The sequence below is a fragment of the Ambystoma mexicanum genome, chromosome 3p, assembly GCF_040938575.1.
Source record: "Ambystoma mexicanum isolate Mex_15411 chromosome 3p, UKY_AmexF1_1, whole genome shotgun sequence".
NCBI lineage: Eukaryota > Metazoa > Chordata > Amphibia > Caudata > Ambystomatidae > Ambystoma > Ambystoma mexicanum.
Window position 1 is genome coordinate 413,204,656 of NC_090925.1, and position 27,068 is coordinate 413,231,723.

General features: G+C 44.4%; 1 long non-coding RNA gene across 3 annotated transcripts in view; it reads left to right on the top strand.

Moving 5' to 3' along the window:
• LOC138580506 (uncharacterized) overlaps positions 1 to 27,068 on the top strand; it is a 693,565-nt gene that overhangs the window by 64,629 nt on the left and 601,868 nt on the right. For all 3 annotated transcript variants that reach the window (XR_011304277.1, XR_011304275.1, XR_011304276.1), the window contains exon 2: positions 22,283 to 22,432. This is a non-coding gene — a long non-coding RNA (uncharacterized lncRNA). The remainder of the gene's footprint in view (positions 1 to 22,282; positions 22,433 to 27,068) is intronic.

Consider the following 27,068-nt stretch of genomic DNA (forward strand, 5'->3'; position numbering starts at 1 on the left):
CTCCCAAGGCCTGATTTACACAATTAAATGTCCCTGTGGGAAATATTATGCAGGCAAAACTATCTGCAAATTGAAAATCAGATTAAACGAACAACGTTCCACCAACAGATTAAAGAAATGCAACTCCCCTTTGTCTTGACATTATGTAACCAATAATGCAGTGGTCTTCAAACTGTTTTGACCTTGGCCCCTCCTGAGCAAAATGTGGGCAGGCGGGGCCACCCAAAAAGTGCCACATGGGCAGTAAGTCCAAATAGCTATGAACTATTGTGCGCTGTCATTACATCAAACTCCCAGTATAGTCCCTGGGCTAGCACACCTGCTCCCATCACAGTCTCTGGGCACCCTTATTCCACTCCTAGCCCAGTCCCTGGGCTCTCCCCACCCTGCTCCCCTCCACTATTCCATGGCTCCCCCATCCTGCTCCCACCACAGTCCCTGAACTCCCTCCTACCCCACTCCCGGCACAGTCCTAGGGTCAGTAGCGGGTGGTGAATTTTTTAAGGGGAGGGGCAGAAATATTTCCCCCAGATATACCATAGCGACTGAGCATAGCGAGGAAGCCTGAACCAATCGAAGGGGTTTCTGATGGTTATCATCTGGGACAATTTTTTTAATAATGGATTAAAATGTTGCATTTTAGAGCACACTTTAAAAGGAATTGGGTAAAATGCCAAACCGTTTGCAATTGGCACCTCGGGGGGCGGGGGGGCTGGGGGGTTAGGGGGCAGGGGACAGGTATGGTATTTCTTACTGGACATCTATGAAAGATGTCCAGTAAAAAGATTCCATCCCTGTCCCCTGGGCTCCAAAGCTCCTCGGAAGGATTGCCCATTTGACAAGTGGGTAGGGGGATTGTGCAACAAAGGCATTTTTAAATTGATGATTCTATACCTCAGAGAGAAACTGGGACTGGATTGATTTTGTAAAGGACCAACTAGGAGCCACAGAAGTGGAGGCATTGAAGATAAAATACTGTGCAATCTAGTCCAGTGCTATTGAGGTACAGCTCTACGGTGGATGGGTGATGGCTGTTTTACAGAAGCAGACACTCCTTGAGCTGGGGGCACCATGGATGGGCAGTTACTCTGAGGATCAACGCCTGGAGGAAGATTGAGTCCATGTGATGTGTTGGTTCAGGAGTTTGAAATTAAATCAAGGGTTTGCATGTGGATTTTCGATTTCTGATGCATGCTCTATTGGGCATGTCAGTGCCTTGTCCGCCCCTTGTGGATTGCATCATGTAAACGACTCCACAGTAGGTCAGTAAGTCTTGCAGAGCGCTGGTGTGTCCAAGTGAACAAATAGTCGTGAATGTTATGCCAATTTGCACCTGGTTTGCTGCACTTTTCTTTTTTCTAAATATTGAGATGGCTGAGAAACACTCTCAGAAATACCAGAGTCTTTAGATTTTGAGGAAGAGGTGAGTTAAGCTCTGGGCCCGGTTGCTAACTGATTAAGGCAGCAGGGAGGGGCCTCATTGTTAGCTTATAGACAAAGGTAATGTGTAAGAAAGCTTAATCATATTTCACTTTGCATGAAGTGCTGTGACAGTCCCCTTGGCTCAATACGTTAGTTTGACTGAGGGCCAAGTGAATATTCCATGTGCTGCATGGAGTTTGGGTGTAACATAAATCCCCATGTTTGGGGTGTGGCTTGTGAAGTTGAGCTGGGTGTTATCAGACAGCCCTTTAAGATGAGTAGCAATACCCTGGAGATGGATGGGGATGCAGATTCTATTCATACATCAATAATCAAGATGACACAAATAGCTTAGCAAAGTTTGTCTCTTTTAATGTCAAGTATCTAAAACAGGGAGTACAACGAGCATCAGCAATCGCTCGATACTCTGACTCTACTTACTTTATAAAAAACTTGGGCTTTTGTATCCAAAATTGGTCATCACTGACATTTTGACCTGCGTCATTACCAATGCCATCCTACGTAGAAAACTACAAAAACCTAACAGGAGATTGTATTGGTTCTAAGTGAATAACTAAGCATAGGTTCCATATCTGTATAGGGTAACGGAAAGAGGTAATTGGAGAGTTAACATCAGGTGGGGCAACTAAGCGCTCCCTTCAAAATGGCCACTATGAATGTCACTAAATGTGCAATGTCCCATTAGCTACACAAGCCATAGGACCCCCAACTACGTGGTCCCCTACAACTGGTTGGCTTCTAACTCCTGTCAGTACTTTTCCACCTACTTTACCAGCACACAGACTGATCAATCCAGATGCGTGTGAGCTCGTTATAGCAACAGCTTCCCACCAATTAGCATATCATCCATCATCACCTCAATGGTGTCATGAACCGCAGAGCGCGCCCCTTTTGGGCTTCCTGGTCCCTGTCTCAACGGGGCTTGCACTCCCTAATACTCCCAACATAGCCGTCCAGTGTGAAAACCTCTTCTCGCTCCACGCACTGGATGTAGCCTATTCTATTTATAGACCACGCCTTCCGCGGTTCTGCGCGTCTCAATGCTTTCGCAAGTGGCTATCAGACGTGTGTACCGTAGCTCGCGGCTTTGTTTACTTGTCTTTCTTCTCCTACCTTTTTCTTGCCCCTTTCCTTCCAACCTATTTCCTGGACTCCTGTGCAAGTCGATTTCATCCTAGATTCCTGGATTCCGGATTCCACGGTCCCGGAACTGAACGCAACCTGGAGTCGGAGGAGACTCGAGCAGCCTTAGTAAAAGCCAGGTCCGTCCGCAAGAAGGCAGCGATCAAGGATCCCAGCAAGGAACGGATCCAGGTAAGAAGGGGGGAACTCCTTGACAGTTTGAGACGCCACCCAACCGATCTTGATAACGTCATGGAAGCCGCCGTTGGACTTGATGCGGCGTATGCAGGAACTATCAACCGAGGTCCAAAACCTAAAGGCAGAAAACGCCACACTTAAGCAATTGGTTCTATCCAGGGATTCTGCCACTAAAGAAGGGGTCCTGTTGGGTGGCATTGTTGACAAGTATGACGGTTCGACAAAAACCCTTCGCGGATTTTTGGATTCGTGCTTAGTCCATTTTACGTTCAAGCCCTATTACTTTTCTACTCCCAGGGCTAAGGTAGGATTCATAATATCCCATCTATCCGGCAATGCCTTGACCTGGGCTACGCCATTCATTAACTCTGGCGATGCCCGCCTAGATGATTATGATGGCTTCATACAGGCACTTAAAGACATGTTTGACCATCCTGAACAGGTCTATACTGCCCAGGAACGTTTGTTAGACTTTCAACAAGGTACCCAGGATATGTTCACTTATGTGACTCGATTTAAACAATTGGCCAAGGAAGCCGATTTGTCCTCTGAGGCGAGTTTTACCCTGTTCAGGAGAGGACTAAATGATGAGATAAAGGACGAGTTGGCCAGAGTGGCTCGACCAAACTCATTCCAGGTTCTAAGAGACTTTGCCATGCAAATAGACTTCCGCATTCAGGAAAGGAAGGCCGAAAAGAAGAAGTCTAAGGGGAATCCGACCAAGATGTCCTTTGAGAGCACAGTCAGAACAGATACAAACCCGAGTTCGCTCTCAGAACCGGAACCTATGCAGATTGGAGCCTTCCGTGGAGCCATATCCCTGCAAGAAAGGTTGAGAAGGATCCATACAGGCTTGTGTATGTACTGTGCTTCGGACAAACATTTGGTTAGGGAATGTCCACTAGAACCTCCTCAGCGTTTGGGAAACGCCAGCTCCCGATCCTAGATGGAGCAGAGCTTCGGGAGAGAGATGTTTGCTCCACATCAATTCCATCCTTGAACTTTCCTGGACAAACAAAAACTGGTCATTCTCCAGGCATTTCTATCACCCTCCAAGAGCAAGACCTATCCCATTTTGGCCTTGGTAGACTGTGGGGCCATGGGGATCTTCATCGATCAAGATTGGGTTGCCAGTCACCAGATTCCTTGCGAGACACAAAGTACCATGCAGCCGGTGGAGGCCACCGATGGAAGACCTCTCAGTTCAGGGCCCATAAGCCTGCAGACCAAGGAGATTCAGCTCTCAATAAATCACCATCAAGAGCTGATTAGGTTCGACATCATCAAGTCAGCCCATTATCCCATGGTATTGGGTATGCCCTGGCTACAAAAACATAATCCGTATATAAATTGGACAGCGGGATCATTGTTCCTAGGCTCTGAATTTTGTATGTCAAACTGCCTGTTCCTGGAACCCTTGTCAACATCTCAAAGGGAACCACCTAGAGATCAACAGACACCGCTCATGGTGTCTAATATCATACAAGTTCCTGAGGCCTATCAAGGATATGCTGATGTGTTTTCAACTGCCATTGTCCAGGCCTTACCCCCACACAGACCTGAAGACTGCGCAATAGATACAGAACCCTCAGCAGTGATTCCCTTCGGCAGGATGTTCATCCTTTCCGAACCCGAGAAAAAGGCTCTCAGAGAATACCTGGATACCAACCTTGAAAATGGCACCATAAGGCCTTCAAAATCTCCAGCTGGTGCTTCGCTATTCTTTGTTCCCAAGAAGGATACCAAAGAACTCAGACCCTATCTCGATTATCGCGGCCTAAATCAGTGCACCCTCAAAGACCGGTATCCACTACCCTTGATTTCAGACATCCTGGAAGCCGTGAGAGGCGCGGTATTATTCACCAAGTTGGACCTCCGGGGTGCCTATCATCTGATTTGTGTCCGAGAAGGGGACGAATGGAAAACCGCCTTCAGAACACCCTTTGGCCATTATGAATATCTAGTCATAACATTTGGACTAGCTAACGCCCCGGCGATATTCCAACGTTTTATGGATAGAGTGTTCTCGGACATGTTGTTTCTTTTTGTCATTGTATATCTGGACGACATATTGATCTTTTCCTGGTCCCTGTCTCAACGGGGCTTGCACTCCCTAATACTCCCAACATGGCCGTCCAGCGTGAAAACCTCTTCTCGCTCCACACGCTGGTTGTAGCCTATTCTATTTATAGACCACGCCTTCCGCTGCTCCGCGCGTCTCAATGCTATCGCAAGTGGCTATCAGACGTGTGTACCGTAGCTCGCGGCTTTGTTTGCTTGTCTTCATTCTCCTACCTTTTTCTTGACCCTTTCCTTCCTACCTATTTCCTGGACTCCTGCGCAAGTCGGTTTCATCCTAGATTCCTGGATTCCTGGATTCCACGGTCCCTGAATTGAACGCAACCTGGAGTCGGAGGATACTCGAGCAGCCTTAGTAAAAGCCAGGTCCGTCCGCAAGAAGGCAGCGATCAAGGATCCCAGCAGGGAACGGATCCAGATGAGAAGGGGGGAACTCCTTGACAAATGGTCCAGTGTCAATTAGTGCTTTGAAGTTGGCCTGTTCTCTGAGAATTTTTGAGGAGTATGGGCACCAGCCGGCCTCCGTGCGTAGGTGTGATCATCTTGTTCGTCCACTTCCTTCTATCTCGTGACTGGACACCATGAAATTGAGCCTTTTTGTGTATTTGATTTTTCTCTTCAATAGTCCTCTGACAACTTTTGTTTTGCTTGACCTCTCTGAATAGGAGCTTCTGTTCTTTCACGTTAATTGTATCCAATGTCAGCCAATTCCAGTTTGATAAGACCTTGGCTTTCTTGGCTCAGTGAACTCCTTAGCTGAACTTTTATTCTGTTTAATTCAATTGCTTTTCTTAAAGGTGACACTAAAATGAGGCATTCTTGCTTTGTTCAGTACTGCTTATATGCGTAGGTGAAACATCCATCCTTTACTTGTCCATATCTTTCTATAGAGGTATATATGTGTATATATATATATATATATATATATATATATATATATATATATATATATATATATAATTTGGCGCTTGCCACAGTCTAATCTATTTAAAAGCATGTGGCTAGCTTCATGATTAATTTACTGCTTGCGTTTCATTGCATCTGTACACGTTTAAACTAACCAAATATCTTCATCAGGTCATCAGGTTTGTAGCATAGGTTTCTTCATCTTGATCCCAAGATGTCACTCATCCTTGGTACTTCTTTGTGTTTTATAAATCGACTGCCTTTCTGATCTGGGTATCTTTCTATATGTGTGTCGATTCAACTTTGTATGACCTCACCATTCATCTTTGCCATTTAGTTACTCTGCTTCTTCAGGAATCTCGTTCAAATGGCCATCATATTGTGTTGTATGCTCTTCTCTTTGCTGGTTTAACGGTTCCGTATACGTCACATACTTTGGTTCATTCTTTTCAGGTAATGTGGCGGGGCAGTTGGAGTGGGGGTACTTGGCTCCTCCTCTACAAAGTAATGTTTGCTAGCCCAAGCATTGATTAACCCGATAAAAGTGAGGGCTTTGGTGATGGTTCAGCGATATTACTGCCAACGTCCATCCCTGAACGTGGGGCTTAATACCAAGTGTTCCTTTGTTAAAGAAAATGATGCTCCCTTTGATAGCTGGAGCACCTAATGGTGTACCAATTCATCAAATTTATCATCGGACCATTTCAACATGGCTACTGTGGATAAGTGAGAGGGTTCAGGAGTAAGTCTTCTGTCTCTATCCTTGGTGGATTCAGGATGGAGAAGGGGGCAGTGTGTCCAAAGGCTGGTTCAGGAATGCAGGTAAAGTGATGAAGTCAGAGGTGTCTGTGCAAGCAGGGCCAAGAGGCCAGAGCCTGGCACGCAAAGGAGTAGCATGCAACTGTCCTGCAACAGGGTCCTTTACCAATGGACTCAGCACATAGCTGTGGATGCTCATTGGCTGGCACACCTAAAACAGCTGCTAAAGCTAGTTATAACACATTTTGAATCTTGGTGGTGCAGTGGTCTGGAAGAAAGAAGTGACTCACTGTTGTAGTGCTAAAGAGATGGCTTGCTTATACAATATTGTTTAAAGCTGTAAATGAGCTATTGGTGTGTGGTTTGCGATATCTGATTTGCAACTGCATTTTATTATTTTCTAACGGGGATGGACGTTACACTCAGTGCAAAATGGTGCAGTGCTGAATGGCTTACTGAAGTCGTGGCTTCTATTTAGTAAGGGGTGAAATCTATGTAGACTTCAACACAATAGGTGAGCTCCTCTACATCCTAGACTAAAAGAATTTTAATAAAAATATTTTCCTTTTTTGTTTTTTAGAATGTGGGTGCGGGCCCCCCTGGACATGAGGCCGCGGCCCCCCAGAGTATCGCAACTCACAGTTTGAATACTGCTTCCAAAATGTGTCACACATGCAAGTGTGTGTGCTAGAGGTAGTGGCTAAAGCTAGAAGATGGGGAGACTATGAAAACCATTTGTCTCAATCTGAGGAATTTTGGATTGATTTCTTGGACGCCTCAATTCCCATGGGTCTGAATGATCATCATGAACTGCAACATTTCCTATAAATGAGGTCACTTGCACTCACAAGGGTATGGACTTGAATTGCATTATTTTGTTGGCAACTGCCCTGAAGGATCCTACGATTTCCTCACTGAAATCCTGCCTAAAGTCTCCTCCCAGGTGGCCAGGGAAAGGCAGATGCTTCCTGATCCTCACCTTGGGAGTAGTGTACTGCTGAAGGATCACCTGGGAGGAGACATGACTCAGGGTGGTGAGGAGATCCCATAGGATGAGACACAGTAGTTGTCCTCTGAAATAATGTGCCTTATTAGATTGCTAAAACAGCTTAAGGCATATTGCCATTATGATGTCTCTGACCCACATATAAGATCTGTGACCCAGGGTACAGGTTTTGTTAAATCTGTGCAAGCCTTATTAAAAGAGAAATCTTTAATGGTATCTCAAGTCAAACATCCTCCTTACTCCCAAAGTTATAATGTAAAAGGATCTAGAGAAAATATCTTGAACCTAAAATCTTCCTCTGTAACAACTAATTCTAGCAGTCCATCATTTAATAATTTTAAGGGAACAAAATGTATCCTTAAGATTAGCTTGAATGTTACTAACGCTAATTCTGTTGAAGTGAACCACATGGCCAATAATCCCATGAGTACTGGGATGAGGAAAAGGGCTGAAGAGGCAGGTAGTTGCAGCTGTCAGGCAATTAAGCCTAACAGCCGTTGCAGCAGTCAGGCAATTGAGCCTAGGAGGCATAAAAGGCCCCCACAGGTGTAGGCAATTGGAAGGAGAGGAAGGGGCTGGAACTGTGACTGGAATGCAAACCGTAGCAGTAGTAGCAGAAGGAAGAAGGCCGGAGGCTGGCAAACCAAGCAGAACTGGGAGAACACGATGGACGCCGGAACGTGGAAACAGCAGATTTGACCTGTGTGTTCTGAGAGGGTCCTATACCCTCAAACTTTGAAGTGCAGGGGATGCGTAGCAGAAGGTATGCAGGAGAGCTGTCTTTCCCCTTGTGAGCCTGATTGCTGTGGTTGCCACCTACTGAAAGTGTTGGGCACTGAGGCGAGGAGCAGTTACGAAGCTGTGGGTCTCAGGAGCAATAGGAGCTCCAGAAATGTGTGGCCGAATCAGAGATAGCTTCACGGAGGAAGGGTATGGGTCATTAAGCAGCCAGAAGCAGCAGAATTCATGGTGGAGGTCGTAGAAACAGTGTGGCCTGCAGAGCAAGTGTTGAAGAAGCTGGGGAGTGAAGCTCAGTGTTCTAATACCTTGCATGAGTATTTCTGGCAACAGTATCCTGTTGCCTGTTCACTCACGTATGAGCAAAGCGAGTAGAAGTTGTTCATTGAACTTGTATTACTTGAATATCGTAGCACACACATGTAAATGGTAAATCTTTTTACTCGCATAGAAAGGAAATACTGCTTACATCCATTGTTCACTATTATAGAACTGTTACTTACTGAAAGAGTGGTCACATGTCACCAATTAAGGAAGGTCAGCGTTAGGTAGATCATTTCCCAATACGTAACCTTGCTGAATCCATTGTTGAAACCTTTAACTTGTGAATATAACTTCAAGAAGTGGTTGCATGTGCCTAGTTGTGATTCCCAAAGGAGGGCTGAACTTTATCCTTCACTTTATATGGGAATGCAATAAAATACAGAACTTTAGAATCTGTAAACTATGAATATAACATCAAGAGGTGGTCGTGTGTGCCTAATTGTGATTTCTGAAGGCAGACTGCATTCTAGTCTTCACTTAACAAGGCATACCTTTCACAAATAAGAAGGTAAAGTGTATATCTTTCTGGATCAGAGAACAGACATTGCCAAAGCCAAGAGTCTCCCCATATTAACATCAATAACAGCCTTTCTTGAAATTGAAAAGCAATCTATCTGTACTGTGAAGTTACTAACAATTAATCGGCTTAAGATACACGTGTGTAAGCATTACCTGAAGCTAAGAGAGTGGCACCAAGGCTTCTGAGAAATTCTGAAAAACTGACTGCTTGTAAAGACTATTTTGAAGTAGACACAACCTGTAATGCCAAAAACTGTGTAAGACAGACCGAAGTGAGCCTTAAAGGCAAACCCAGGGTATTATTGTGGCAGACAGAAAAAATAGGCAAAGAAGCTGCCCCTTTGGACAGGAGATATTGAGAGGAAGAGTGCCTTGCCTATCAGAGGGTGTTGAAGTACTTTTAAAGCATATCTTGTTGAAGTCTGTTTACGTGTCCAAATCATTGAAACTTTGGTAGTAGTCCAAAGTACTGAAGCAGTGGTGGTATATCCAGTTGTCAGTGAATGCAACACTGCAGTAGCCGAACTAAGGTGGAGTTCTGTGAGACTGTTCTCATGGTCAATCAAGTAGAGGTGTGCTTGTTGAAGTGGAAACAGTAGAACTGAGAATTCATCCTGACAAATATTCCATTGTGAATGCTAAAGACTGTAACTAAATAATTCCTAACTGTTGACCAAGAACTGTATATTATTAACAGCATGGATGTTGCATTTTCTTTCAACTGTGGCAAATCTTCTTTAGCAGGTGACAAAGCATTGTGGACAAGATTACCATTGGAGCTATTGTTCTGAAAGTAGAAATTGGATTTTTCACCCGGAGGAAGAGATTTGTTGTCAGTGGAAATTTGGTTAATGAACTGTATGTAACTTTGACCCTGAAACATCAAAAACTAATTCAAGACATTTCTTTCTTTGGTTGAACACTTGCAGAATTGACTTTGAATCCTGGAGAAGGGAAATTGCCCAGGGCATTAGAAGGTCATTTAGAAACTGTGAATATTGTTCATGTCAGGTGGTATTGCCATATATATTTTCTTTGCATAGTTGTTGTTTCGTGTGAGGGCCAGTTATCCTGTGTTAGAATGTGTTCCCTTAGCTTTCGTCAGGCAGGGAATTCCACAGTAAAGTAGTGAGAGGGAGGCCTTTTTTAATATTATTTCAAGAATAAAATGGCATACTTTGATAAATCATCAAACAGTTGTCCACCTCACATTTCTGACTCCTCACACTATTCCCTAACATTCCTTCTATATGTTATGTAACAGCATTGCCTGTAAAGATCTATACATTTTCCTTTAGAAATCAGCAAACTGTAGAAAGATGAGTCATGAGTGTATCAAAACCCAGAAAATGTGTATTCAATTCAAATCAATTCATTTCTAGTTGATCAATATTTTGGAAATGACCCTACATTATACGCAACTTCAAACACACCATAATGTACATTATATTTTTTAGACCTGCCTTTCATGTGTATGTTGACTTTTCTTTTGATCATTTCCATCTTTTTTCAAAAGAAATATATATATATATACCCACAAATGGACCTACTATTTCTATTTCATATAACATTGGAACCGAATTACAGCACCACAGTGTTTTGCCGGCGATGATGTCTCTGCACTGTGCGCCATGACATCATCACACAATCACACGCACTATTGACATTTATAAACAACTGACATTTTTTGGTCAAATTAATGGGACATACGCTCACAATCAGCTCCAATACTCCCAACTGTGGGCTGCTACTTTTGAACAATAACGAGATTGTGATGGGGACACATGGATTCAGGAAGGTATTTTTCGGGTTACATCTACCTAAGCTGTAGGTTTTCTATGGATAGAATAGCGACTGTCCATTTTATATTTTACCTCTCTACAGGGAATACACAAGGAAGACCGACCTCATGTGGGGGTAAAAAAATGTATTTTTTCCATTTCTCTAAAATATTATTGAGATTATTTTTCATTTTTATCTTTAGTTGTATTTTCATTCGCATGAACCCTCTTATCTATTCTTTCAGGGGGTTTGTATCACACCTTTTGAGGAATTCAATTTGGAACAGGTACTTGCTTGAATTTAATTTAAGCTGGGGTGTAGCTGCGTGCTTTGAAATCATAAATCTAGAAACTCCAAAATGATGTACAAATGTAGACTTGCATATGTGTATTATTTTGTATCCTACTGTAGCTAAGGCATTGTTCCTTTTATTTATTTTTCTGTAACCTGGTGATGCCTCTGAAGAAAGTCAAAAGACTGAACTCCATAAAGTACATAATCATTTTCCAAGGGCTCTGTTCAACTGGAATTACTAAGCTTCTTTAAGATTTAAATGTTTGTGTTTTTATTGTTTCGGAATATAGATTATCCCAATTATGAATATGAAACCATATTTTCATAAACATTCAACATTTTTGGGAAGTTGAGAATTGGTAATCTCTTCTAAGGTTAGTAAAGCCTGAAGCTACATTGCTGATTACACATCAAGCCAGGGTGTGATATGATATGATATGGCATTTATAACGCACCTGTACACAAGTGTTTCTAGGTGCCAGAAGAAAAGGGAGGGAAGACATAGGCAGGACAAGTCAAACAATCCTACTAGGCCTTGTGTCTTTCGGATTAAACAAGTGCAACAATGAGAACTGCAGGCGGAATGAGCGGGGAAGTGTAAGGGAGAGGATAGGGGGAAGTGCGATCAAGGCAGCATGACTCAGAATAAGTGCAGCCAGGGCAAAAACAGCTCTTGGTAAGTGCAAGGAGGCATGGCAGCTGTAGGGGTTAAGGTTACTGCCCCTAAGTACATGGTAGGCCAGGAGGCAGTGCGAAGGCAGACTGGTCGTGTTGGAGCCTGGTACCCAGTGAGACTCTGAGAGAACCAAGCAACCAGTTGGCGCAGCAGACAGTTAAATTAGCAAGGGAGCAAGAGTGAGAAGGTACTCCTCTGGCAGCACTTATTGAGTCACCCGCACTTCTCCTTACTCCCTGCACCTCCCTTGGCACTTCTCCCCTCCCCTCTTCAGTAAACTTGCACAATATGAATGACACAAGGCCTAGTAAGATTGTTGTTTGTCCTCCTTCTCTTTCCCCCTCCCTGTCTTGTTGTGCCTAGAAAAAATTGTGTACAGGTGCGTTCGCTGCTTCTGGAACTTCAGGTGGTCTGGCTCAAGTTTGAGTGGGAAAGGGAAGCCGTTCCAGAGAGAGGCGTCTGCAGAGGAGAGAGATCAACCCCCCACTCTCTGCCTGGAGAAGTGTCTGACCCTCAGAAAGTTGGAGGTAGCTGAGCGAAGGGCTCTAGAAGGAAGGTATTTCAGAAGAGAGAGTTGGATGTAGTGCGGGCCCTGACCCCAGAAAGCCTTGTGGACGATGCAGAGGGTCTTGAACTTGATCCTTGCAACCACCGGGAGCCAGTGGAGATATTTCAGGGCTGGAGAGGTACGGTCGCTGGGCTTGAAGCCAGGGATAAGTCTCGCAGTCCTGTTCTGGATTTCAGGGCGTGAAGAGTAAAGGTAGGCAGATTGAGGAAGAGGCTGTTGCAGTACTCCAGGCTGGAGAGAACCAGGGCTCTGGAGACAGTGAGCTTCTGGGGGAAGGTGAGAAAAGGTAGAATACCTCTGAGGAGGCACAGCTGGAAGTGGGCCTTTTTCGCAAGATCTGTGATGTGAGGAGAGAAAGAGAGAGTGGTGTTGAAGAGGATACCAAGGTTTTTTCCTCACAGGAAGATGAGGGTAGAGGGCCCAAGGAGGGTGGCCAGCATAAGAGACAGAAAGCGGATGCAAGGGTCCCAATGAGAAGAATTTATATCTTACTGGCATTAAGGCAAAGATTGTTGGAGGTGCACCAGCTCTGAATCGCGGATAGACTGTCAGGAGTGAAGGAGGGGAGGAGGCTGAGAGGAAAGTCTGAAAGACAGCTGAGTGTCATCCGCATAACACTGAAAGTTAGAAGAGAAGGTGGAGATCAGATGGGCCAAAGGAGCCAGTGTGAGAGGATAGAGCCCTGGGGACACAACATGTGGAGAAAGAGGTGGTGGAAAGAAAGGGTCCAAATTGGACCTTAGAGGGAAAGTCAAGGAGGAAAAATGTCAGCCACGGCAGGGCCTGATCCATGATGCCCAGGTTCACATGGAGTCGGTTGATCAGAGTGGCGTGATTGGGGCATATCAGGCAAATAGGACGCAAACCTTCAGTAATATGATGAAAGAGAAGCATATACGCTTAAGGTAATAAATAGGAGCAGAACAAAACCCCTGAAGCTGGGGGGCTTACCTTACTGGAACAGGTGTTGGAGCACCGCTCGTCCCATTTGTACATCTTCAGCATGTTGTGCCTGGTGAACGTGTGGGGCATTGCCCGCGTTGCAGCCTGGCAAATTTCTCTGATTGGAACGCCCATAGAGCTGCTGAGGCCGCTGTGGACCTTGTAGAATGAGCTCTGGGAGCTGATTGTAATGGTCTGTTGGCTTTTGTGTGGCAGAAGGATATAGTCGAAGTCACCCATCATGAGATACCCTGCTTTGACATCGCCCTACCTTTATTGGAAGGGCCAAAAGCCACAAAGAGGTGATTGGATGATCTGAACGATCTTGTGCGGTCCAAGTAGTACTTTAGAGCTCTCTTAACGTCCAGAGAATAAAGAGCCTTTTCGGCCAGAGAAGAAGCATTAGGAAAAAAAGTTGGAAGAGTGATTGTAGTGTTGTTATGAAAATCCGATGCAATCTTTGGAATGAAATGTGGATTTGTAGAGAGAATCACCTTGTCCCTCATGAAGCGCAGATATGGCGCATCGATGACCAAAGCCTGTAGTTCTGATACTCGTCTCGAAGATGTGATGGTCGCAAGAAAAATTACTTTCCAAGTGAGAAATCTGATGTCAGCTGCTTGCATAGGCTCGAAAGGAGGTTTCATGAGGGCTGTTAAAACTATGTTGGGACTCCAAACAGGGGAAAACCCTTTCCTTGGGGGAAAGGTTCTGAAAAGGCCCTTCAGGAAATGCTTTATTAATCTGTCACTGTAAAGCGCGGTAGATGTTCTTTTCCGTGTGAATCTTGATATCACTGACAGGTGAACCTTGATAGAAGACACTGTCAAACCTTCTTTTGCTAACGACAAAAGGTAAAGAAGGAGTTGCTGAGGTGTCACACTTAATGGCTGTAGGTTAGGTTCCTGTTCACACCAAGCGCAAAACCTTTTCTACTTATGGCTATATGATGTGCTGGTGGATGGAGCTCTTGACGGTCTTGAGGTATAGTTAGATTTCCGAACTCGGATTGGTAAGGAACCATGCAGACAATTTGAGGGAGCCTGGGTTGTGATGCCATACCATTCCCTTGTTCTGAGAAAAGAGATCTGGCTGGAATCCTAGGTGAAACGGATTGTCCACTGCCAACTGAAGCAGGTCAGAGAACCAGGTCTGCTTGGGCAAGAACTGGGCCATTAGGATGATCTTGCAGGGAACTTTGCAAATCATTTGTACATTTTTCCTTATGAGAGGAAAAGGGGGGAAACACGTAGGCAAACATCCCAGTCCAAGGAAAGGAGAATGCGTCACCCTGGGAGTCCGGATGAGGGATCCTGCTGGCAAACTGCTGGCATTGCTTGTTTTCGGGGCTGGCGAAAAGGTCTAGTGGCGGAAGGCCCCATTTTGCAAAGATCTTTGCCACATGAGAGCTGTGTGTCTGGGAGGAGTCCCTGCTGAGGGTATCTGCCTGTTTGTTCTGTATCCCTGGTAGGTGGAAAGCCAGGATCTGAATTTTGTGCTGGATGGCCCAGTGCCAGATGGTTTGGGCTTCCTGGGATAGGATTTCTGAGCGTTTCCCCACCTGCTTCCACAGGTAGAACATTGTGGTCATGTTGTCGGTGAGAACCCGCACCACTGAGTCCTTGCTTGATGAGGGGGAGAAAGGATTTGAGAGCCCAGTGTACTGCCCTCAACTCTAGGATGTTGAAATGTAGTGAGGTTTCCATGGGTAACCACAGGCCTTTGACATGAACTGGTCCAGATGAGCACCCCATCCTATTTGTGAGGCATCGGTCATGATAGTGTATAGGAGATTGATGTTGTAGGGTTGAGTCCACCACTCTAAGGTGTCTGACAGAGGCCAGGAGATGACTACTCTGTCTGCCCAGGAGCCCTGGGTCTCGGACCATTTGAATGAGAGGAATTTCTGTGCTGGGCGCATGTGAAGGGGACAGTTTGGGATAAGAGGGATGCAAGATGACATAGCGCCGAGAGAGACATGTAACAGCAAATTGTGACATATTTGTTCAGTGAAAATGAGCCCTGCTAGGGCCAAGAGCTTTCCTATTCTTTCCTCTGAGGGTTTCACTTGATTGTTGGTTGTCCGGAATTGTCCTCCCAGGAAGACCATACTCTTTGAGGGAGTCAAACAGGATTTGCTGTAGTTGATGGCAAAGCAAAGGCACTGTAGTAGGAGCTTTGTGCTGTTGAGACACTCCAACATCATTTGGTAAGTTGTTCCCCGGACCAACCAGTCATCCAAATACAGGTAAACGTGATAGCCTTTCTCCGGAGGAAAGCTGCTACAGAAGCTATACACTTTGTGAATGGTATGGGAGCTGATTTTTAAGTCAAATGTGAGAATCCGAAACTGGAAATGGCTGTTGCCCACTGTAAACCTGAGGAATTTCCAGTGCTTTGGATGAATTGGTATGTGAAAATATGCATCTTTGAGATCAAGAGACGCAAAGAACTCCTCGGGCTGCACTGCTCTTATCACGTCTTGCAACGTCAACATCCTGCATTTTTGCTTTCTTATGTTATTGTTCACCACCCGCAGGACGAGAATTGGGCGCCACTTCCCTTTTGGTTTCTTGACCACAAAAAATCTGGAATATATGCCCTTTCCTCTTGCTGAGAGGGGAACCCTCTCGATGGCTCTTTTTTCTAGAATGAGACGTATCTCTCATCGTAAGATGTGAAGGTTAGATTGAGACGTTTTTATGGGAGGAATTGGAAATTGTGTACGTTTGAACTCCAACAAGTGTCCCTACTGGATAGCATCTAGTACCCATCTGTCTGTGGATATTGAACGTCACTTGTTGAAGTGGAACGCCATCTTCCCTCCTATCTGACTGTCCCTGATGCAGTCATTGGTGTGCCTTGTTTTGACGGCCTCTTTGTGAGGTGGAAGATCCCTGTTTCCTTTTCTTCTGGTAGTCCTTGTTGCGTTGGGTGGTTTGGAAAGTATGTTTGTAAACTTGGGAATAGTATCTGGATCTCGTGTATCCCTTGTTGTCAGGAGAACCTGAAATTCTTAAGTTTCCTGAGACTCCATGAAATGAACAAAAGGGGCTAAAGGATATTCTGCTTTGCAGAGTCGTAAGCGGCCTTGCTCTGTCCGAATCCCCTTTCATGGCCTTTAAAGCTTTGTCTATCTTTTCATGAAAAAGATTCTCACCGTCACATGGTATGTCCACTACCTTGTGCTGTACTTCCTGGTGGGAATCTGTGCAGTGAAGCCAAGTTTGGCGCCTGAGAACCACCCCAATTGTTAATTTGTTTGAAGCCAGTCTCGACCAGGTCTACAGCAAAATGTATGCTGTGGTTCGATACCTCTTCCCCCTCTCGGACCAAAAGCGTCCTTTTTCCGCTGCTGTTCTGGCAGGTGGTCCAATAGTGGGGCTAACCAATGCCATATTTCGTGGTCATACCTTGCGACGATGGCCAAATATTTTGCATCTGTCAGTGTTGTTGCCCCTATGGTAAGAACTTTCTTCCCAAAGGCGGCTAACTTGTGATTATCATTGTCTGGGGGAGTGTCACACTTGTGTTGGGTGCATGCTTTCCGGCTAGCTGCAGCTGACACAACAGACTCTGGTGTTTGTTGTGATGTTAAACACTTCGGAGTGTATTCTGGAGCACTAAACCTTTTCTCCAAGTGACCTTTGACTGCTGGTTCCGTAAATGGGTGTTTAATTGCACAAAGGCCCTCCTGTCATACATGATCCAGGATTGAAATTGAAATACAGCTTTTCTCCTTTTTCTCATGTGATCAAATAAGAAGCCATCCTTCTTTTGTTCTTCTGGAATAAGTGCGAATTCCTGGCTCCTATGTCATCTGGGAGGGAATGGTTGAGCTGGACTACCTGGCGCATCCTGGTCTGGGTCGATGTCCCAAGTGTCCGCTCTCCTCAGAGAACAGGAGACGGTGGAAAGGGTGTCCTGTGGAGCAATGTCCTGGTCTGAGTCAACCAGTTCTCCTTCTTCCTGCTCTCTGCGTTGAGGACTAAATGCTCTAGGGGACAGGGGAGGAGGTCTAGCTGGAGATTGCCTCCTAGGGCGAACGCCCTTGTCTCGTAGAGAATCAGAAGTGCCCTTCTGTCGAAGTGCAATCTGTGGGCTTTCCAACAGTGGGACTATTGGAGCCTGAGACAAAGCAGAGCTAGTATCCAGCTGTCCAAGAAGAGACTGCAGAGTGGAGAGTACCTGCATAGATAGCAATAAATGGGGATGTATGAGAGGATAGTGTGATGGGACAACACCCATGTCTATTGATGGGGACGGTAAGGAGGGTGTTTGAGTTGCAGGCCCAAGACAGATGGATCTGAAAAAGGTGGTTGTGAACCTCCTTCCTCGGGCCTGACTCAAAAACTGCCTGATCGTCATAAGGAGGAGCCTCAAAATCCAATATAATTTCATGTTGTAGAATCTCCTCAGGTAATATGGTTGGCGACCTTTCTAAAAGCGTTTGTTTCCGTAGGCACAGTTATCTGCTTTAATCTGCCCTTGGGAGACAGAACTTCTGTCTCCAATTCGGGGTAGTCCAGCCCAGTAGAGGATGTACGTGTCGCAAGGGATTTTTTCTTCGTCTTTGACGAGGTGGTCATCGACGGAATGGGTGTCGATAGATTGGTTGTCGATGGGACGGCAGTCGACAGGATGGTCATCGATGGAATAGTCATCGATGAATCAGTCTTCATCGAGACTTTGTTGGAGGTAATACTGTCATTGACATTGTCATCATCACAGATAACGTCATCGATGGAGAAGGAGGCGGTTTGGATGACGATTTGGATTTCATGTGATGTTTTGTGGACTTGTGGCCGGACGATGACCTATGGGACCCCGATGACGAGTGACGATTATTGCCACTTGAAGAAGACTTCTTCACCGACGAGGATGAGGACGTTGGCCTCGATCTAAATTTCTCTGTGGATGACGAAGATTTTCAGCTCAGGTCCGTGGATTTCTGCGGGTGTGAGCCCTTCTCCTTTGGTTCATCAAAGTTCGATGTGGAATCGCCCTGAGACGGGTGCTTAGGGAGAACCTGTCATGCCTCACCACTCGATAGAGGCCTTTTCAGTGGTAATGAATGCCTGACCGGAAGGTGACCTAGGCTCACCTGTTTCTTTGTCAGTGGTTCCTCAGATCTTGATCTTTGGCATGATGGTGACCTCTTGTCTGGGGGAGTGGCAGCCCTGCTACCATGTGAGGAGCGACGTCCGACGCCAGGTAGGCTCCCTCATTTAGCCAACAAATTAGGCGTCTATTTCTGTCCCTATGGGTTTTTGTGAGAACCCTTGGTGGATATCGTATTCTTCGACTGAATGATTTGGGTATAAACAATAAAGGCACTCTGAGTGCCTGTTTCCCTAATATACAGTCTTGAGACTGCAGGTCTCACATGGCCTGAACAAGAATTTCTTCGGACCTGAAGATTCCATACATAATCAAGCTTTTCCAACTTCGAAAGACTAGAAACAGCGAATGTTGAAGTGTAGAAATGTTTTCTCAATAAAGAAGAACTCTCTGAGGAGAGAACGTGAGGTAAACCCAATGGTTTGGAAGATGTTTGAAATCTGAGGGGAAGCTTTGGAGGCGGAGCTATACACTCGACATCCCATTGGTCCTGCCTAAAGCAAGCATAACGACGTTGATGGGACACTCAAGGTGTCAATGTTTTTTTCCATAGGAAAACGACTATTTTAAAGTTACCAGGGTTTTCCCAGCCTGACAACGGGGAATATTCACAGCATGTGAATCCATGAAAGATCCAATGCTGGAGAAAGGCCTCTTTTTTAACAAAACAACAATGCAAAACACCCAGAGTCGACTTTCCTAAAAAGAGGGGAAAAGGACTAGTTTTTAACACAAAAGCAATTCAAAAAACAAAATGCAACTTTCTTAGAGAGATGTGCGAGATGGTTAAACAATACAGTTCACTGAGATGGTTATGGGTAGTGCGGTAAGAGAAATAAGAATAATTGGAGGGGCAGGTCAGTTTAGTGGGGTGCAGCGATTGCTGCCTCCGCTGACCACACTGCACTTACTTTAGCAGTCGAAGCAGGTTGACGGCTGCAGAATTCTTGCTTCACCCACTGACACCGGCAGACACCATCTGGAGTTGCTTGAACTTTGCTCCTCATATACCTTAATTTAAGATTATTGAATTCTTACTTAAACTGAGACAAGTGGTGTGCATCTCACCCAGGATTGAACCCTGAAATATACTTTGACAAGGATGAAACTGGTGCTTGTCTAATAGACCCTGGTGCCAAAGAATCAGGTTTTTATTCTGAGGTTGTTTTGTGTATTTTAGGACCTGTTGTTAGAGAGGAGTCTGGGTATACAGTACACCAAACAGTTTTCCTGCTCTGTTAAATCTTCTCCCAGCAGTCCATTTAAGTGGTCTGCTCTCTAAGATATTTCTTATAAACCGAAGAGTTAGAATCTATTAAAAGGCAGAGACGTAGACCGGGTAGGACCTGAGCACGCAAGGACCCCCCACAATCTGTAACTGCCCACTCAGCAGCGCTGTATGGACATTTACAGATGTTAATGTCACTGCGGTGGGCCCAACTACATTAGCTTCAGGTCCAACTTGTTCGAGAATCCTGGCAATGCCTCTGTTAATAGGGTCTCTGTATAACCAAGCCACTTCTTTCTAACACCTCATCCCAGAAACCACAACCCTCACACAACAGTTAAGAAAGTGTTCACTCACGATGGTCAAGAAGTCATGTCAAGACGTCACGGACCTCAAGGGTAGCTATTGCTACCCCTGAAAAACCCACAGGTAACCTTGACCCATGACCTTGTTTCTGAAATCGCTGGCCACTGAGTCTTAGCCCCTGACTACTGGCCCAAGCACTTACTGCCAAAAAGTGTTTTTTCATCCCAACGTGTGAAACACGTCATAGCCTGAAATAAAACACTTTGGTTTTGACACAGAGAGATTTTCAATTCTAGCACATCAAATCTGCTCAGAGTGTGAGCCAGCACCACAAGAAACACAAGCAGCTCCTGCAGCAAAACGAGTTGCATACACTGACAAAGGGAAACTATGCATTTTCTGCAATGACAACGGGCCTCTGTCTTCAGAATTATTATTGGTGGGAGCTCTGTCAATCTTGCAGCTTGAGGTTCTTAACTGATAGAATTAGACACCCTAAAAGCAGTTCAGTTAATTTTGCAATGTAAAAAATAAGCTGATTATGAAGCCCTAATAGCACCGTTATCACACCCAAGAGGACCAAAAATCTGAACACTGCAATCCCTGTCCTGTCTTCTTCCCCATCTCCACACACAGTCCATTCTAGGCCTTATTTGGCATTCTTGTCTACAGACGCATTTTTTTTTAAACTCTTCAACTGTTGGTGTGGCATGTCATGGCCCCAGGCATAATTCTGTGTCTAGGCAAATATGGCTTCAGTTGGAATATGGCTTATGGCAGCACCTAGTTATGTAAGAATGTTCATAGACATAGTTGCCAACATGATCCCTTCCAATATGTAGGTGGTTATCCAGTCCTGTTTTTTCTTTGCATTCTGTTGTAGTTCGCCTTTTCCCATTGTAAAACTCGGCCCACACGCTGGGTGCACAGGGACATGGGCAGAAAAGGCAAAGGATATGATTCTCCAAAGTGCCCTAGGAAAGAAACACTAGGTTGTAATAACTATAAACCAGACACAAGAAAAGGCACACAGAGAAATGCTCAGTCCTATCTCCCTATTTTGCTTCTTTCCAAAATTCTGCAAAGAATCACTTACTCTAAGATTTCATCATATCTTCACTCAGTACTTCCTTCTCTTCAGTCTGGCCTCTGCCCCTTTCGTTTAACCAAAACTTCTTTAATCTCTGTAACAAACCCTTGTCTGTCATTGTGCTACTCCAAACACTTCTCCCATCTTAGCCTTCCCGATCTCTTTGCCACCATTGATACCATTGATCACCACATTCTTTCTTCTCATCGATGCTCCCTCTGTATCTCAGCCTCTGTTCATAGTTGACTTTGTTCCTATTTAGATGACTATACTTATTCAGTTTCCTGGGCTGGCTCTTCATCTCCCTCTTTTTCTCTATGCTTCGCAGTCGCCCAAAGTTCCAATCTTGGCCCTCTTCGTTTCACTCGAATGATACTCACATTTTCTTTTCTTTTCTCTTCCTTCTCGTGTTAAAACAAAATCACATAATACCGCCTTTTTATGAATATTGACTTAAGCTCTTTCGCATTACACAGAAAACCGCGTTCATAATGTTCCGCTTTTTGATCGATGTCGCCGCCATTTTAAGAATCGTCCGCCATTTTGATTTCAACTCTTGTTTCTGTGTTCTAAAATGGTGGACTGTGTTTTCAACTTGCAGCCAAGCTGAACGACCTTTGAGTTCTTTTAATGTTTAGGCTGACCGGGAGCAGACTGTTTGACCAATTCAGAGAAACCTTGTGACTCGTATGAACTGCAATCCAAGTGTTGTCTGCGCTCACAAGCCTCATCCTTATATAAACAATGAGACAATGGAAAGTAAACTCAGATCGTGTGGTCTGGCTGAATTGCATTGTGGCGATTCTTGGAACAAGGCTTACCATGGATTAGAGAACCAACAAGCATCATTGTAACTTCATGGACATGCAAACTTGTTTAATTCTTTGTACAATATTGTCATATTTGACATGTGTACTGGGCACAAACTCTAGCATGTGAATTATTAGCTTGGAGAGAGGCTGGACAGTGTTTCAAAAATGGTATAAATATGTCTGTGTTTAGATGTCCAGCACTCTCACCCCTCACTGTGTCTGCTGGTACACACTGCGAGGTGTTGAGAGCCAGATAGCTGTCTGTTTTGCTTTGACTGTACAGTAATAAAAGATATGTGTATCTTTTCAACTCGTGATTGGCGTATTTCCTTTGTGGTACTAAGCCCCAATATTACTTTGGTCTTTCAGATGGCTCCCAAATAGGGACCCTCAAGAATGATGCCACCTCGCTGAAGAGAAGACGCAGCTATCTGATCCGGATAGGAGAGTGAGGAAAAGGGGGCCCCTTTGTATGAGACGCGACACCTCGACAGTACTGCACCTTCTGATCCCTGAACGGTGAGCATGCGGTTCGAGAGGGCATATTGACGAGGGTCCCCATATCGAGGCAGGCTGTTTTGCTGAAATCGCCAACCACGAGGGTTGTCCTTTGTAATCCGATCGGACCACCTTAGTCCTTTGTAATCAGGTGAGTCGTGACCCGATTCCTAAGTATCCTGATATTTGGTTGCAGATTTGTACTTGCGAGTTCAAACGACGCCAGGTAACGCCAGTGATCTGATATACCTAGGAAATTGTCTGCCTGTTTCAGGGGTTTATTCCACAGAGACAGACAATCTTTGGAATTTGGCCAACCGGTGCCACAGGAGGGGTCGCCGGCATGTACTATGTACTGTAAGTATGGCATTGGTAGTATAGTATTCAATGATATTTTGCACATAAACTAGACACGCTTCTGAATTTCAGTGGCCAGTTCATGGGAGTTTTGAGATTGCTTGCATAGAGTATTTGGAGTCTATATTGTTAAAGAAAAAGGCTAGGCCTGCAGCATTTGATGTAATTCAGAATTGGAAAAAGGAAGCTATGCAGCAACTTAAGAGTAAAGAGAAACATGCACGTCGTCACATGTCTAATTCAGAGAAAACATTGTATGACCAACAGAAACAGTCAGAGTCTGTTAGAAATATGGATAGGACTTTCCAACTTGGTGTACAGAAAATATATCCGTCTAAGGATTTTCATGCATCAGACAAACTAATTGATAAGCTTTTAAATGAGCATAGGACTGTAGTTACTGCACCTCCTCCCTATCTGCCTCTTCCTGGTGTTTTACCTCTTCCCACTGTTGCACCTCCTCCCGCTGTTATTCCTGTTCCTCCTGTTGTAGCTCCTCCTCCAGTTGTTGCTCCTCTTCCTGTTGTTGCTCCTCCTTCTTCATCTCTGCCCTTACCATCAGTTGTTGTTCCCTTAACTCTGCCTTTACCACCAGCGGTAGTGTCTCCACTACCTGTTGTACAAGATTTGTCTTAATTTTCTTTTCCAAGTGGTTCTGCTGCACTTGAAACAATTGAAGGGGCGAGTGCTGATTCAAAAGTAGTAACTCGTAGTACAGTTTCAAAAGCTACAGAAAGAGAAGAAGGTGAAAAGTCAGCTGTCTTAGCTACAATTTCTGACCAAGAAAGTATTCCCGAACAGAATATTTTTATAGAGGGGATGGTAATGCACTTAGCTGAAATGTGGAATGACTTGACACACATAGATGTCCCACAAGGGTTGAGGGATTTTAATGTCTTAGCTTATTCAGGGGCACTGTGGAGAAAGTACATGAGCAGGTTGAGAGGGTTTTTGAGTTGAAGAGGGAGTTAGATTGGTTACAGAACGATGATATGGATGGCGATAGATTGGACGCTTCATATATGCAGAAGCGATTTCTCCCCTCTTGTAAACTGAGTGAAAGACGCGTATTTGCACAAGGGATGCGCTTAGATGGATTTCGGATGTTTCGATATCTCCCATGGAGGTATATGACACGTTTAGTCAGTATACTCTGGCTATACAAAGGAAAGTGTTACAGGTAATGGTAGAGTACCTGCAGGATGAGTGGATGAAGAAAAAGGTTTGTTGTCCCGCAGATTTGATGGTCATTTATAATTCAGCATTTTCACCTGATATTGCTTTAATTGCTTTGTCTCTTGATTTAGCCTTGTTGCTTAATAAACGTTGAGAATTGCCTACTTATCAATTGCCAATGAGGGAGGTTCCTCCGACATTTGTTCCTAAAGTAGAGATTCCAGCTAATGTCGCGACAGGCGCAGCAGCCGCTACTATTGAAGCTCATTATGTTTCATAGTTTGTTCATGTCCCATTTTCTAGACAGGAAATTAAAACCATTAGACAGTCGATTCCAGATATTAGGAAAAATCCAACAGGGTTTTACAAAGCAATAGAATCTGTTTTGCATTTTTCAGTTTTCACTCTGGGTGATGTAGACTTGTTGTTCCCTGTGATCCTACCTGCTGATTTATGGAAACAGATTAGAACTGTAGATGATCAGGCAGGGTTGGATGACACATGGGTTAACTAGGTACGGATATATGGAGAAAGGAAAGCTGGTGAGAAACCGCCACAGGTGATACTGACACTGCCAGACAGAATAGTAATAAAACTGAAGACTCTAGTTCCAGAGAGAAGAATAGTTTGGGAAAAGCTTACTGCTTGCACCCAGGGGAAATCTGAAGTGGCAACTGAATTTTTCAATCGGTTCGAACAAGTATTTTCAGATTTTAGCCGACAGCATTTAAGCACTGAGTCAGGAAAAAGGCTGTTTGTGGACAAATTTGTGCGTGGATTGTTGCCTGATATCCAATCACAAATTATGACTTCCGAAAGTGCCTGGCAAGCTAAATCCCAGTCAGAAGTATTGCATATGGCTCAGTATTATACAAATAGAGTCAACACTGAAAAAGAGAGAATAGAAAAGAAGAAGGGGGACTTGAAAACCAAAGTATTGTTGCAGCAGATAGTAAGAGGGACTAGAGGTGGAAGTACACAGTTTAGGGGTCAGTTTGCTCCACAGAGTAATGCGAAGATGGGTCCTGTACACATGAACTAATGTGCTTATTGCAGACAAGAAGGCCATTGGTGAGCACAATGCCCGATCCTTCAGCAGAGATCAAATAACACATATGGTACCATGGGTAGACGATCCAGAGGCCGCCCTGGAGTAGGGGGTCCTGGTAGAAGTCAGTTCATCCAGAATCCACAGTCATTCTCGCAAGATAGTCAGCAACATAGCATTAATAATAGGAATATTTTTGATAATCCTTCAACTGCCTATCTTTCGGAGGATCTCGTATTTGACGATATATTGTTCCGTTAAGATAGCCCGAAGCAGAATCTGGAACCAGTGCCTATTCCGTCGATCAGAAAGTGCCCTACGTAGAAATGAAGGTGGGGAATATGAAGCAACTATTTTTGATAGATAAAGGAGCAAAGAAGTGTTCCATTGATCATTCACGGGTTCCAGATATTCCACTGTCAGGGCAGAATAACATTTCTGTAGGGTTTTCTGGCACACCAGTGGTTAGTCCGGTTTCTCATCCGGTACCGATTTCACTGGGGCCATTTAGGGATCAATGTCCATTTCTTCTAACGACGAATTGTGGCGATAATTTGTTGGGGTTGAATCTGTTGAAGGAATTAAATGCGGTAATTCATTGTTCTTCGGATGGAGTACATTTGACGATTACACCTCAGCAATATTCTGCTTCACAATTCCTGACTAGGCCTTTACCTACTGAATTGGATAAAGTTCTGTCATGTTTATGGGCAGTTAACGATAATGATGTTAGCATTTTGCAAACTGAACCTGTTTAGATTGTCTTGAAACCAGGTGTTAAGCTGCCACATATTCCAGAATATAAGATTTCAGTTGATGGTTAGCAAGCTTTAAAAAGTATACTTTCTGATTTTGTTAATCGCGGAGTGATTGAGGAAATTGCTGGAAGTTTGTGCAATATCCTGATTTTACCGGTATACAAGAAAGGGGATAATGTGATTCCTTTCCATTTCATTATTGATTTACGTGCTATCAATAAGATTGTTGCTCCACTATTTCCAATCGTGCCTGATGTGACTACAATATTAACGATGATTCCAGCTTCTGCTACTGATTTCAGTGTGGTGGATCTTAAGAATGCCTTCTTTATTATTCCCGTACACGTGGATAGTAGATATTTGTTCGTGTTCACCCTAGGGGGATGCTCGTTTACATTCACCTGTGGGCCACAAGGGTACACAGAGAGTCCAAGCATTTACAGTAGAGCTTTGAAGGAGCATCTCGATACACTTGAGTTGCCTCCTACTTGTACATTGTTGCAGTATGTTGACAATCTTCTTTTAGCTGCAGACTCAGAAGTTGCTTGCAGGGAGGGCACTGTGTTGCTGCTTATCCATCTAGCAGAGTATGGGCATAAGGCTTCATTAAAAAAGTTTCAATATTTTCGACAGGAGGTTGCCTATTTAGGCTATCTCCTGTCAAGGAAGAGAAGAAGACTGACATCTGACCGGATAAAAAGCATCACTAGCATGTCTGTCCCAAATACACAGAAAGAGGTCAGAGCCTTGATAGGCATGGCTTTGTACTGTAGACAGTGGATCCCTAACTTCTCATTAATGATAAAACCAATGTTGGCACTGACAAAGAAGGGCATTTCTTTGCCATTACCATAGAGCTTCGATTGACAGAAAGCGTTTGATCTGCTCAAAGCTGCGTTGTGTTCAGCACCAGTTTTGGGCACACCAAATTATGACAAGGCCTTTGTGTTATATGTGCATGAATGTGATGGATGTTCTTTGGCTGTCTCAACGCAGGAACATGGGGGGAAGAATAGACTGTGCGGTTATTTTTCCTCCATACTTGATCCTGTTGCTTGCACTTTGCCGAGAGGTTTGAGAGCTGTCGCTGCTGCTGCTGCTCCGTCTGTAAAACAAAGGGAGGGTATGGTTTTAGGTCACTCTTTAACAGTGATGGTACCCCACTCCGTAGACGTTCTATTAAACAGAACGCAAATGCAACACATTACCTCCACACGACTAACAAGATACAGACTGATTTTATTTGCTCCGCATATCCAAATTAAGAGGTGTTGCGTATTAAATCCGGTTGATTTATTGCCTCTTCCGCAAGTCATTG